We start from the raw sequence: 15,897 nt of genomic DNA, 5'->3' as shown, positions 1-15,897 counted from the left end.
CATCCATCAGGTGCGTGACAGTTGCTTAAAAAAGCACCTCTTTCAGCCATCATCACCTCGCCACACACACACATTAGGACGCATAAAATGTCTATCGGTCTAACGTAAGGCACTGATCGCTAAACCACAAACTCGACCACCGCCTGTCTGAAGGACGGAAAGATGACCACCCCTACCCGTATATGGGTGGTGTGCACTCAAAAACCAATAAAGCGCCGCCCCGTAACGCAATGGCGACCTTAGCACGGTGGCTGATTAAGTTCAGTTTCCTTAAAAGGGGAAATCTTCAGAAAAGCGCTGAAGGTTGTCCTAGTGTCAGGAGTTACAAGCCTATGCCACCGGCCTTTGACGGCGTGCGATTTGTCATCGACGCCGATTTGTCTAATCGAAATCGATCCACTGAACATACCCAACGAAGAGCTGCCTTTCAGGTGAGTTGAGCAGCTAAGAGCGTCAAGAGAAAAACCAGAAACGTTCACTATCGCCCGAACGGATCGCAAGGTTCACGCTTTGGAAGCATCCCAGCGCAGCGCAAACACATCATCGGAGGTGCTGAAAACTAATTAGACACCACTTAGGTCCAATTCGAAGTAAGATGTTGCAGATGCACATCTATGCGTCAAATGCACCTGCAAACGCTGCTGCACTGCTAAAGCTAGGTTGCCGGTGGGTTAATCGATTTATGGCTTGCATTTTCCCCGCAGTAAAGTGGTATTATTTGTCATTATTTTTACCATATCGTACCGCGCGATAACGAGCCGACTTTAAGAGCCCCTAGAAAGACACAAATTAAAGAACCTCCGCAGTGGGGCTCTGCTGGATAAGATATTTTAAGTAAATTTTAATTAACCCCCCGCGAGTGCCAGGTCACCTTATATGGAACGATCTAGCACTGCATGTTATGTCATGCGTATGTTGCTCGATATGCTCGTTGTCGTAAAGGATAGATTTTTCATTTACCTGTAATGAAACAGAAAGAAAAATAAATAAATAAATTTAGTTATTGTTGTACAGTTAAATTAATTCTAAAATACTAAAGCAAAGATTCAATATTATAAAATTATTATAAGTTTATGTTCATCAAAGTGCATCAAAGATATTCCCATAGTTTAAGCATATAATTTAATAAGAGATTTAGTAATATTTTTCAAATGAAATAAATTGACATAAATATATAAATAATACATTGTTTAAATAAAAACAAATTCTACATATTGAATTAAAATAGCTATCCGAATAATAACTGAAATCAATTAAATTACAGAATTCGATTGCTTTTAGGGGAAAATTTTCTGCGTTGGCGTGAATGATGATGTTTTTATTGGAGCCAATAAATCTTCCTTTCCAGCTAAGCACGCTTCTCTTGCTAAGACCACAAGAGAGTTGAACATGGCTGGATGAATTTTTTTAAAAATTTAAGTACCGTTCCTTACCAACGCCTCCACAGACAACCAACTGTGCAATATTTCAGAGCCGGGCGCATTACATCCACTTCTGATATGATGTAATGGAACGGAGGCAAGTTCCACCCCGCGAATGAACCCGGCATCATTTTGTCAGACAGTCCTAACGAGGCGCCGCTATATTTATTTCCCCGTAGGATCGCGCGAGCACAGCCACAAGAAACTGTTTTCTAATTAATCAAAAACTTTCAAAATCTCTCCCGCGAAACCAGCAGAAACACGTCGCATGCGTTCTTCTGCACCACATGGATACAGTCGGTAGAACCAGCACTGCGTCGTGAAGGACCGGTTCGAACGTTTCGAGATATACTTCGCCATTTTCTTCGCACGCATCGAACATCGCTTGAAATACGCGAACCGTTGCCAGATGGAGAAAACAAAAACACATCGTTTGTAATGAGTGTTTTATATTGCTTTAATTTCAGCTCGTTGCCATCCAGAGCCTTAAACAAAGGCACTCAAGTGTGCGAGAGCAGACAAAAAAGAATGCGACGATTTCGCACTAGGCACCCTTGACTAACTTCTCGAGAGAAAGTTACTCGGCGTCAGAAGAAGCAATGTTCGAAAAAGAACGAATTCCAACATTACGGAGCGCCAGAAAAAGTACAGTTACCTTATTCTTTATCATTCGCGTTTCGAGTGAATACCTGTCCGAATGATACGACAGCGCATTGCAAGAATAATGCTTTAAATTGCTTTTCCCGCACAGAGGGCAACCCAAAACAACGAGGGTAATCTGGACAACGCAGGTGTCGAGAAAAATTGAATAGAATTAAACATGAACCGCACAGTTCATGGTTATCGTTGTATCAGTTTCATGACTGTAAAAGTGCTGCTATTACTCTCAAGAATTACATTTCCAATTTCATTTTAAAATGTTAACAATAAAAAAACAAACAACTGAACTAAAAACCTTCTGATGAACACTTTTCAAGATACATTTATTTCATTATATTTCATTAAATTGTTCTATAGCAACAATGGCTTATGATTATGAAATAGTGTTTTAATTTTGTAAGATATTTAAGATCCGGTAAGCATTCGATGAATTGCGATGATATTTTTTTAAAGGTATCAATCTACTAGAAAGTCATCAATATTTACATTTGTCAAGTATATGAATATAAACTATTTTAATAATGCATTTTTTCAATGCAATGAATGGTTTGGAAAATGATGTAATGCAATAATATGCATTTAAATTGACCTATAATAGATAAAAAAAAAAGTTGCATCCACATCGAAAACATCGTTACGCCTATATGTATGCAACAGGCAACACATTGCATGATCATATTTTCGAGCAGCTTTGCGAGCGGAAAATTTCGAGCAGATAAAGGAGTGTTTAAACTGCTATTAACAAAAAACTTATTTAAATTTTGTAAAATTATTACATATTTTGAAATACTAACAAGTTCTCATTTTGTTACGTATCATCATTCTGTATTGTATGAAACATAATATCTTGAGAACACAAACAATATTCAATTGAAGTTAATTAATTTATCACTCTTTTGCTTATCTTGTGCATCGTTTATCTTATTTGCTTTGTATCCCATACATCGGGTGCTGTTTATAGCGTAAAGGATGAGAATCTAAACAAAAAAAAACCCGAAAAGAGATGCAAGCGATAATGACGTGATGGTTGATGGCTTGACACCGAGCGCACGAAGTGCGGCTTAGTATACGTCACCGTCCTGGCAATGGGGATTTGTATTTTTAGCCCAATGTTAGTGCCATATTTCACCAACGATTGGGTTGTGCGGTTTGCGTTACCGCAAGGTTCGACCACGCAGTACCTCACCACGAATACACACAGGCCAGTTGAAAGGGCGTGCACTTATAGTAAACTATTTTGGGTTCACACCGGACACTGCAACGAATCTCGGTTGTGATCGACGTTCTGTTTTGCTAAATCTAACAGGTCCCTTTAACAGCTGTCTGTCGACCCACTTCTGAGATAGACTGTCTCAGATTGATTTCATCAACCAAGAAAAATCAATGTTTTATATAGATATTGTTGCCAAATATACCCCGCTAATCTGCAGCAAATATGACCTAACTAGACATGATCATTGTTAGGAAAAAACAACATTGTGATGAAAACATCAGCTAATTAAGCAATGTAATGGCCAACATGCAATTTGTATTTATACTAATTTAATTAGTATTCTAGCTAAGATATTATTGAAATTTTTCTTCAACGTAGTTCATTGTCTTTAAAGGCATGCATAACTAAAATGCAACCGAGACTCATAAATCCACTATGAAACACTTTTATTACATTAATAAAATAATATTAAAATCAATCATGAGATAAATAAAAATAGAAACAAATTCTGTAACAAACCAAATTCACCACAAAAAACATAATTTTTTTTCAACACTCCTACAGCAACTGCAACCGGCTGCTCGAAGTGGTGCAGTAATTAACAACCAATCAACATCAATCACGAGGCGCTGATTTGGTTGGCATGCGTGAAGACGCCGTCACTTTCACTCGTCATCCGGAGTTTTGGTCAAGAAGCGGTGACTTCATCTTCATCACCAACACCACCAACCGAAGCGTGCTCGGTCGAGATTTTTGTTGTTGCTTTCATTCATATTTAACCGTGCGCCATGGATTAAGTTCGTTAAAATATGTGCTCGCCTCGGTAACACACAGCGATCGTGGTAAGCGATTCTAAAACATCACCAAAGAGAAAGAGCACGTGTAATGAGTCAACATATCAACCGACATGCCTCCTCTTGCACCAAACACCACCCAACCAGACCGCCCGGAACCGATTGCACAACACATTTGCGTGAAAGTGAATGAAGAACTGAGAAGCAACGTGACGAAGCTGCTCCTCGAATGTGCCTTGGCCGCGTGGGGAAAGCCGTGACGTCTGTCAGAATCAAATCAATTAAGATTAGTTACGATAATATTAAGCGTGGCCAAGCCGTGATTTCTGGCAGCTTAAGGCGGCGGTCAATCTTACTTCTTTCAGAAAAAAAAAATAAAACCGACAGCGATAAAATGATGCTCTTAAATTGCAAAAAAAGCAGTCCCACATCTTCATGCTAATTTGCAACATACACCCGAAAGAAAGTTTGGCGATGCTTAGTCCGTGCCCGGCATGCATACATTATTTACGTTTTACTTCCATCTGGAATAATGCCCTCGACCCGTTACGTTATTCGTTATTAGCTAATGGATTCTGGGTCTGCTTCCATAAATTAAGCGGTAGCAAATTTGAGCCCGTTGCAAAAGTTGCACTATTTCCTCCTCGACCGATCATTTGCTCATTCCTCACAAGCCGTGCGTTGTTGCACAACTTTTAAGGGCTCCATTAGCAATGCTCACAACATCCGAACGATTGCGCGGCTGCAATGAATCATGTGAAAAATGACCATCTGTCTTGCCACCGAAGAAACACGCTACTAACCTTCTCTTGTGAATCGTACGGCGCAAGTTTAGAATGAAGTTTTTTTTTCTCGTTATTTACTCCCAACCAGAAGAGCCAGCCGAAATTTGACCGTTGAGAAACAAGCGAACCGCAGCTGGAAATGTGGAAACGAGAAAAGTACACCCGCGTTCATGCATGCGATGACCTACGGATCATAAATATGTTACGACGCCCGGGCTGCTTTCCTTGAGTGTTTCGCAACATTCCATACATAGAGCGTGATTGTGAGAATGTGAGCAAACGGTTGGGAGGACGTTTTGCAAGAATTATGATTGTTCAAGTAAACTATAAATCTAAATGACTTCATCCGCTAATTTCTGTTTAGCTAAAACATACCAAATCAGAACAATATTTCATATTTTACGGCGCGCATAAAATTATGATGAACAATCAATGCCATTGTTCCGAAAATAGAAACATTTTTTTCCTTATGTCATAGACCTATTAAAAGAGCTGTACACTAGCTCATATTTCAACGCATGTCTGACGATCCTACTTCTGGCATCGTTCAAACCTAGTCACACTCTTATGTCATCTCAAGTATAAACATACGCGTAAAAAATCAATTCCGTTCCGTCCACTAAAGCAAGAAGAAGAAAAAACCTTCCACTGGTACCAGCCCCGTAATCAAAATATCCTCACCCCAGACATCATCGGAGAGCCACCAAACGGCTCCATTTTGGCGCTAACAGGCAAACAGCCAGAGAGCCCGTGATCAACGCTGCTGCAATTGATTTATCTCGTCAATGTACACTAAGCCCGCGTGCATGTGTGTGCGCTAGTGAAGCTGACGAACATTTTGTTCCCCAATTTGCTTCCTCGCTTCTTCTCAAATGCCAGGATGCTCCCGCGTTGATCGACATGGACCGCAGCGCCCAATGCAACGGCCACAGCCACACGCAGGAATGTTAAACGTCTGTTGACCTCAAGCACCACCAAACGAAGTTCATGCCACCAAACGGGCGCGGGCATAAGGGTTGTCTTCTCCCCCGAAAAAAAAACACCCTTTTCGTGCGCTCCAAACACGAACACCAACGCACGGGAAATCCAATTCCACCAGGCAGCGCCATCACAGATGGTGGTTTATTTGCGTGCGAGGGACATATCTCGGAGTAGGGTGGAGATGCGGAGACATGCGTCCTATCTTCACGATCGGGTCCTCTCCCGGTCCTATCATCCTCGGGAGAACGAGTTACTTCAATGGCAGCAACAGCAGAAGCATCGAAAAAAGCCAGGCTCCCACCAAATGCCATCATATGTTCCCTTGCCCGGTGCGGCGATGCATGTCATACGAAACTGCTCCTTTGTTGTCCTTAATTCAAGCGGGTAGAGAGCGAGACAGAGAAAAACCAGAGAGAAAGAACACGGAGATGCCTTTTTCGAACGGTTTTTGGGCGTGAATATGAAACGAAAGAGCGAGAAAAAAAACCTTCCGAAAGAAAATTGTGTGCCACAGGATTTTATCCAACCACCACCGAAAAGGCTCACTCCACTGGAAACGGGCTTCTTTATGACTGTCCTATCACATCTGCTAGGTGGCCTTTATTTTTTATCCAACCAAAATTGCGGCACTGGGCGAAAGGTAAAACCAACACCCAAATAAACTTGTCCCGAGCACGAATTTGGTGCCAACAAGTGTTGCATGAAGTCGGGTTGAAGATTCCAAAAGCTTCATCTCGCGGGATACGGCCACAAAGGAATATCTCCCACAGCGTACATTTTTATTTTTCGCCCTGCCAAATATAAAATGTGTCATATAAAGCGAAAAGCAAAAAGCAAAACAAAACAAATAAAAACCGGCCACACAATTCAGCATGGTGCAACGTCGGTGGACGTCGTGTTTCGTTTTGTGCGATTGCTTTTGCATGAATTATGAGTCATTTCAAGGCTCAAAACCTTCAGGCGAGCTTTGGAGCATTCCTCACAGCGAACACAAACCGAACGCGCACGTGCTGCCTCCTCTCCTGCCAACAAATATGGCGACAAAAGAGATCGTTGACCAGCTGGATGAAGTAAGAACGAAAAGCATTAAATACCATTCCCAGCTGCATTCCTTCGAGCAGCATTTCAAACACTGAGAAATCGATTCACATCTACATTATTTACTGCATTATTCGCTTGTGTGATCTTTCGCACCAAAAACACCACGTGCAATGGCCTAATCCAGAGCCTGGTTGCATAAAATTTCAGTTTGTCAAACAACTAAACACACTAAACGTACTCTGCCGCATAATTTTATTGATTAAACACGTGCATAACAAATGATGAACTTCATCCAGCAAAGCGTGAGTATGCTCGGTCTTGTGGATTCAGAGCTTCCTCCGAGAGTTTAGTGCAAATAATACTCGACTCCTCGAGTAGGCACACAAAACTAGTTGCCGCCCAAGTGCCACACGCAATTTGTGATGTGTAATTTAAACGTTTTCATCCCGTTCCCATATTTACAGTTTCCCTACCAGCTGCGCCTTGCGTAACATCGCTTTTTCATTGCCCAAATATGCGCACCCCCGCCCGCCTTGGAAAACATCAACCACCCCCTATCCCGCGTGTGGGGGAGGAGAAGTAGAAAACACAAACAGCGCAGCAACCTGCACGCTCTCATCAACCGAATGGTGCACACCACGCGCATAAGCATCCTGTGTCGCAGAACATATCGCGCATCGGGCGTGATTAATGTGCGCCAACGACTTGTGGGTCACATTATTACACGCGAACGTTTGCAGCTGCTGACCTGGTAGCATAATTTACAGGCGCATCGACGCGACCCTCCGGTTTGGCTTCCGTTTCCGAAACCACGCGTATCCGCATTCTCGCTGCAAACCAAACACCAAGCCCCGGTACAGGGCCATCGTCCACCGGGTCCATGTGGCTGCTGCCCATTTGTGGCTTCTTTTGTACATATTTCTCACCCACCCAGGTCACGTGGACAATGAAACGTGGTTCAGGGCTGGCCCTGCTCGAGGTTTGGCACACTTCACGCGACTCCATTTTCCATTCTGATCTCGCTGGGAGTAAACAAACAAAAAAAGGAAAAAACCTTCACATTGACACCGTCAATTATTCCGGTGGTGACATTGAGGCGTGGACGCCAGCCCTGGGTCTTCATGCTCCCTTGAGTTCCCGTTCCGGGTCATCACCATTCCCGTGTTCTATTAGAACCGTCAGTGCGTGTGGTCGAGTAGCAAAGGGAGGGAGAGAAGATACCAGGGTTAATTTACATCAATAAATGCGCTAACCGAAAACTCCCTGCGCCGGATGAGAAGTTACGCAAGCAGCCAGTAGCGGCCAAACTGTAAATTCTCAGACGCTCGTTAGCGCGTTGGGTGACGTCAGGGTTTTATGCGCGGTGTGCATAGCAAATGCGACCGAAACGTCGACACCCAACGGTACCTGTGGGTTGCTTTTCTAAGCAAACGCTTTTCCCGAGCAACCGGTTTCAGCCAACAATCGATGGGTCAGTGCACAGGGCTGCATTTGTCGTGCATCGCTCATTTACAAATGCGTACGATGACTCCCGTCACGAGCAGCAGAATGACTCAGAGTTGTATTACTTCAAAGTCTAGACGGAACAATTTCACTTCCAAAGCTAGAGGGTTTACCTATAAATCGGCCTGGCCGTATAAGGATGAATTATGTTTCATTTCAATTCTCACATTTTGAACGCTTAAGGACAACACCTAATACGTAGAAAGGTCCAGAACGATTGCAGCCAGAAACATCATTATTAACCTGATTTATTTCAACACAATCGTGTGCATTCTATTTTACTGATTTCTCATACTTTCGTGGTCATATCTCAACAAATTCCAATGACGCAACGAAAACTACACACGATTGCCTGATTAAATCATAACAGACACTTTTAAAACGTGGCGTCATCACCCTACACTTTATCCCATTTTCTGTGCGCAAAGACAAAGACCTCCGTTCCGAAATCCGAGCCTTAGAGGTCAAACCCAATAGAAAGTGTCACCCGTGATAAGGCGTCGTTTAATTGCTCCCAATTAAAAAGAAACCCTCTCACTCCGTATGTCCTTCGGCGATGCCAAATACCACCCCGAGGCCAATGTTCAAACGCGGATCACGGTTCGTTGGTTCGATAAATTGGGCCAAACACGCCCAATGTCAAGTCGAGATACAAAAAAGCACACGCAAAAAGCCGTGTCCAGCTGGGACGAACCTCCATGCGTGGGAGCGGGTGAGATTGTTTTACTCGTTGGAACCGATATGTACATGCGTTGTGTGTTCGAAAGTGCAGTCATAAAATAAAATTTTATTAATTCACGCCAACGGTCGGTCGGTCGGAATTCGCCCAAATGCTACGCTCCAAATGATCTAGCCCGTTCGATCGTACCGTGTGTGGGTACAAATTTATCGACCTTTTTTATAATCACTTTTTCCGCCGATTGACCAACCCCACCGAACAAATCGCGTACCGGAACTGGGCAATTGCGATCGGATTATCATGGGCCGCCGGGTGGAATTATTCCATGCGCACATCTTGATACTGGCCGCATGTTGAGTAATCAACAATCATCAGACGGTGGAGATCACAACAGCACACACCTCTTCTCACACAATGGTTTTTTTTTTGCTTTGCTGGGCCACCATACATTAACGCACGTGTGTACAACAACCAGATGAAAGAGAAAAAAAACATTCGACCTACGAACGCGAGGAGTGGTCGGCAACTCACAACCTCTAACCGACAGCATACACCGGCCCATAAAGTGTGGTTACGAAACGAAGAAATAAAACAAAATACCCACATGACTTTCAGCGCCCATGCCTTTGCTGGTAAAATTTTGGCGAGTGAAAATCCGCATTCGACACCCGAAACAAAGCCACCGAAATCTTGATCCCTTCGCCACTTGGTAAGCGCGAGCGGTATGGAACGGAAAGCTTTTTTGCACCGTTAGCTCCGATGGCGATCAACAACTGAGCGGTAATTTTTATTCCACGCCGTCTTGTCTATCAATCATCACTTTTCACCTTCGCTCGGCTAGCAGGAAGAACACACCCCATTTTTGGTACATGCAACATCATCCGCACCGATTATAATCGATCGTTATGCATTGGGCGGAGGCTATGGCATCAATAGAAGAGGTGATCGACGTGTGGTCGCTGGTGAAAGTATCGTTGGTATAATTAATCAAATTAGCATCCGAAAAGCGAGCGTGGCAGGAAGTGCGCGCGTTTTCATCAGACTGCAGCTGTGTGACCGAATTCATCGATTTCAGGATCGATTTTGAATATGATAAATAGTCACTGCCAATGGTGGAAATGAGCTTCCAGCTACATGAATCGAACCACGTTTGAAGCATGTAACAAATTAATGCACAGAATCATTAAAAACTAAAATAAATCAGGAAAATTAAAATAAAAATTTATGTGCGATAGCATACTAAACATTTAGAATATATCTATATTAAAACTTTTTCCATTAGTAGCAGTAATATTATTGAACTATCAAATTCAGCGCAAGTTTTGTAACCCTTGCAATACAGCTAATTATACCAAATGATTCTCAATTCATTCTTTTGTCTCCAATATTTAAACTGCTAACAATTAATGTGCGAATAATTCACTAGCATTAACCCGAACATGCCAGCTCATCCTCGCAAGCGTAATTCCCTAAATAAATAACACACGGAACCAGAGTATGCAACCGCACAAATTCGATAATGACATCACGACCAGCTGGGCAGCTGATAAATAATAGACACCATTCCAACACACCATGAAACCTCAGAATAACCGCGTGCTAGTCAGTAGGTCGCGAAAATCGATACCGACACCATCATTATTAATTTCGCAGTATTTACCCAAGGAATACCCGCGGTGATGCCGTCAAAATAATCAACCATTTGTTTACACTGCACTGCAATCTAACGATTCACAGTCCTGATCAACATCCGTTGGTGAAGGCTGAGTGGGTGAGTTGCTATTTTAAAATTTAGCATAACAATTCTTCTAACCAACCGCAACCATATAATGCCCGCACAAAGTTACACAAACGGTTAGAGCAAAACGAATGATAAAGACAACGCATCTGCACTGAAAGAACTATTATTTATCCTCGCTTGTGAGCTGCTCCTCGTGTGGGAGAATTGCCATCCATATTCTGCTTCGCTGCATGGAGCAAAATTAGCATTCATACGCATCCTACTAACGCTGTGCATTTGCACTCTGCGTGGTATAAGGCACTCTGAAACAGGCAGAGTGCAAAACCGCAACGTCAAGACCGCACATCAGACGCTAGATGCATCCCCCGCCGTATGCACGTTTGCCTGAGCTGTTACGACAAGAATGTAATAAAATTAAAGGACAAACGCAAATGCGCTGTCCCTGGTGGCTTGGTGTGGAACTAAAATTCACTCATCATTCAAACCCGCCTGGCATATGGGCGATAAATAGCCGCGATATGTAGCCTTCGCTGTGTGCAATGCACTTTGTCGGCGGTAAAAGTGCATCACATTTCTAGGACATCCCTCACAACCGCACGGCTCTTCATATTGATCCATAAAGCTCGGTCATACACGGTGAAATCATATTGAAAACTCAGAAAAATATTTCCCCATAAATAAACACCAACGCAATGCGCACGGTTATCCGGCTGTGGTGGTAATATAAATGCACCTATTTGTTAAGCCTTGCTAACATTTTTTCTTTTAAATGAACACCACCACCGCACAAACATACACCCCTTTACGGGTATAGCGTTTAGTTAAGATAGAAAGAAATGGGTATCCCTACTCCGCCATAGTTCCAGGAACCAACCACACTAAGTGGTCGACAATGCAAATTGAAAAATTGTAATATATTATAAGCATGCAAATAAAAAGAAAAAGCGCACGCACAGAGAGAACACCACCATTAAAAGGGTGCAAAAGCGCGCCCCAGCGTACCACCACACATCGGGCAGCAATAAAGTATGCCGGGGCAAGTGGCTATGCAAATGTATAGGGATGCTTCTATCCCAGCTTCCTCGTAGCCTCCCGCGGGTCCGTGCGGTATTAAATTCCATTTCTCACACGACACACAGCCCAATTCAATCAACTGTCGCGACCCGTTTGGTCGATGTCACCCAGTCACGCGGATGGCATTCGGATCGGACCGGGTGATCAAATGCATGGAACCGCCACGGTATGCCACGACCAAGGCAACGTAGGGTTTGTCACCCGTGTCGCGGCGTTACAGCAGCTCGCAGAAACCCCATTTGCAATGTGCCCTTTAGCCACTGGTCCATCAGCATGATAATGTAAAGTGTAATTTCTTTTGTGCTGCGAGCTGGATAGATCCACTTTGACGGCTCTGTCTCTCTCGTGGTGTCTCTAAAAAACGGCCGCATAATCACGTACCTAAAACGAGAAAGGAATGAAAAATTGACATTAATTCATAGTCCGACGAAAGTGTGTCTAATAGTGAAATAAGAAACTTTTTTATCTGCTTGACATTTTATACGAGAAACTTCGGGTTGATTTGCCAAACATGAGGCGTGCGTATCGTTTAAATCGATTACGGGTGCTTCGGTGGAGTGCCACTTGTGGAGATTGTTTATGCAATAATAAACACTCTACCAGGAGTATTCAAGCATCTCTGCATGCCATTAGCCTTCCCCGATTGCCTTTGAAAACGTGTCCAAACTTCACATCCTCTTGTTCACTCGGAACGGCATATGTTGAACACAACGTCTCGGACCACAACGTCCAGCGGGCAGCATGTTTTACGAGTGTATAAAAATATGCACCACGTCTACACCCGTGTTGTAATGCATGCAATCTTCACCCCTCACAGACCACCGTCTGGCGAAGAGTCAACCAAATAAAAACCCCCAGGGCCAATCGCGCAAGCATCTGTTTACTCCTGCGGCTAATAAACGCCAAAGGTGGCCGCCTGTCGTCTTTCTCTCCCGTTGCATCGCAAATTGCAATTTTGTTGGCCGCAGATTGGCTGGCACCATCCGGCGAAAGAGATGCCAATTACAGCAGCATGAGTTCCCTCTTCCCGGGGCAAACTATTAGACGCTCGTTTGTAGTGTCATTAAAAAAGTATTACGAAGATTTCTGACCCCCGCTTGCAAGAAGCGAGTTAAACCGAACCGAATGAGAGATCATTTTCAAGTTCAATCAATCACTCCCCTGAGAAATGCTGCTCATAGCCATTCGATATTTCGGCATTAGTCACAGTTAAGGAACGAGACGTAATTTATTCAGCCAGCGCATAGTTGTGCTCAATTTGCTAAAATGGATAACGACACCAAATCGTGATAGAAATAAGATTAAACTATGAACAATGCATTTTATTATGAGTCAACTAGCGAAAATTTGCACTACCTGTACTAAAAACTAATAAAATCTACATTCTTCTCATACATTAATAACGTTTATCATTACGCTCGTTCTCCTTCCAAATTTTATGATTAATCAAATTTGCAAAACATTCACAACTCAGTACTATGCACACCATGAATAATCTACCAAGAGAAAGCTAATACTTGCAATTTCTAACCTAAAAAAAGGGAACCGTCTAGCAGTAAAGCAGATAATTAATGTATTTAGTTAGTGTGAAAGTAAAATTTAAAATAACCAACACAAGGGAGGCAAACGCAGGAAAAAGAACGTATATTTTTACCAGACAACGCAATGATGAAGAGCGGTCTTATAAATCTCTCCCAGTAAAACTAGACAAACACCTCCGTTCCCCGTCTATTGGCTTTGAAAAATACGTCCCCACGAGACGGGGTGTTACTTTCGTTGCACGTTCGCTTTCGCGTCCCATCCGTGGGCCGCATTTTGTTCGAAAATAATTTACGACACCCTCCTGGGAGAGCCTTTCTAGGTGAGCGATTTTATTGAAGAGTTTTACCACTTTCTAGTGAAACACATCAAGGGACCGGAAAAACGGCGGCCACTGCTTCTAGGTGCACGAGCAGTTGTCTTTGCGTAATTAATAATCACCCAACCGCGCATGGGTAGTTCAATAACACTTCCGCGGTCACTTTTGGGTACGATCATTGTATTACCTTCATGACCCAAACCGAACGATTCACGCTTGAAGCAAAACCACAACGATGGGAAATTTCGTTGCACAACGGACTACCAATTGCTTCATGGGTCCACCACCCTCTTAGCTGGAAAAGTCTCCACCCATTCCCACTCGAGAATCTCGGCCCTTCGCTCTGAAAGGTTCCCTTCCCTGTCTGCCTGCCTACCAGTGTCTATCTAATTCCCCAATTCCGGTCATTAAGCAATTCATACCTCACGAAAGCGCACACGGGCGCGCGCACACACAAGCATCAAATCCCGCGGGGCCATTCTGATTCCACGTTTCGAGCCTGACTCGCACACGCCTTGTGGTCTTTCGAAAAAAAAACAGCTCGTTACCAGCGCGTTGTACACGTTTACGTTCTGTCGCAAGCGTGCTCCATGTATCGGAAGCGGCTCCCACAGCGGGCTGAAGGAAAAACAAAAGCACCGCCGGAAAAACTCGAATAAAACACTTGGCCCTCGCGCCGCTATCGGGGTTGTGGTTTGAGAATTTATGCTACACTTAGAAAAAAAAAACACCACAACCACCCGCACACCTGCACCTATTACACTCTATCAGACGGTTTAAGTACACATACATTACGACACCCGTGCATGGGGGAGAGTAAAAAAAAGCCCACATGATGCGGGAATTCCGCGGAAAAGCAAACGGCGCTTAGAAACGTCTAGGAATGGACTCGAAAACGTGTACGCGGTCACCTTTACCGTTTGCCGGCGTTTCGGTGTCTCATGGCGAGAACCGAACTCCGCCGCCTTCTTGTTTTATTTCATTTTCAGCCCTTCTTGCATTGCATGCCCTCAAAGCCACGCAATCAAACGCACGACAAAGCCGGGAAAACCGTTGACCAAAGCACGGTTGTACTCCATACAAAGGCGTTTTATCGAGCTTTCGTTCAACCGGGCGGTGCTCCCATTCATGCCGTGCTTATACGCCTTTTCCTTCCTTCGGTTAAACACCTTCTAATGTCTGGTACAAATTACGAAAAAAATAATAAACTCATATCGATGGCCGAAGAGTGTCGTTTGGGTGCGATTTGAACCGTTCCCGAAACCTCGGGAGAACCTACTCATCTCTGGGGTGATTTAACGCGTGCCCCAACCTCCCCAATGGAAACCTGTCAAGTGTCCAGTAGTCGTTGCTCGATGCGCGATTGTTGTTATTGTGTGAACTTTGGAGTGCTTTCTTTCAGACCAACGGCCCCCGGAGGTGCCTTCTTTTCACGATCGCTTGGTGACCTCGTTGACGCGTGAAATGGACACTCTTTTCTTTCCTAATCGTAATTGCTATTCTGCTGGCGTGGGCGACACACTGGGTGCGCGTTTGGGGAGAGATATTTTCTACCGCTACGACAATAAACGACACGATAGACCTATTAGATGACCTGCAGGTTTTTTTTTTGTCGTACAAACAGCGAGCAGGGAAAGAAAAATACAAGTACAAAATAAGTGAGTTGTCTAACGAACGCTTTTGAGGTCAAACAAAGTGAGTAATTAATGCCTTTCAACGGTTGTTATTTCCGCAATGTTTAGTATGTTTTGGTGGCCATTCAACACGTTCTATATTACACCCACAGTATTGTTGCCCGAGTGCATTAGCTACCGGATATAAAACAATCAATCAACTTCGTTCATCCATTTTAATATGCTACTATAAAGACAATGTGTTTCTTTAACGAATAATCACTTTCAAATATCAATGCTATTTGTTTTAAACGACTTTACCAATGTCATAATTATATGAAATTGCTATAAATTGATTAATTTACTAATACATTCTTTTACGGAGATCCTTTTTGTATGATGAAAATAAATGTAAGCATGATTCAATTTGATTCAAGTGTATCATTTGAAACCTTTTTAACTCTTCAATCCTATTTAGAACCTATTTACCGCTGCTTATGTAACACTCAATAGCTCATTGAAACCAGAATAGTA

The sequence above is a fragment of the Anopheles nili genome, chromosome 2 (assembly GCF_943737925.1).
Source record: "Anopheles nili chromosome 2, idAnoNiliSN_F5_01, whole genome shotgun sequence".
NCBI lineage: Eukaryota > Metazoa > Arthropoda > Insecta > Diptera > Culicidae > Anopheles > Anopheles nili.
This window is presented reverse-complemented; position numbering follows the sequence as displayed.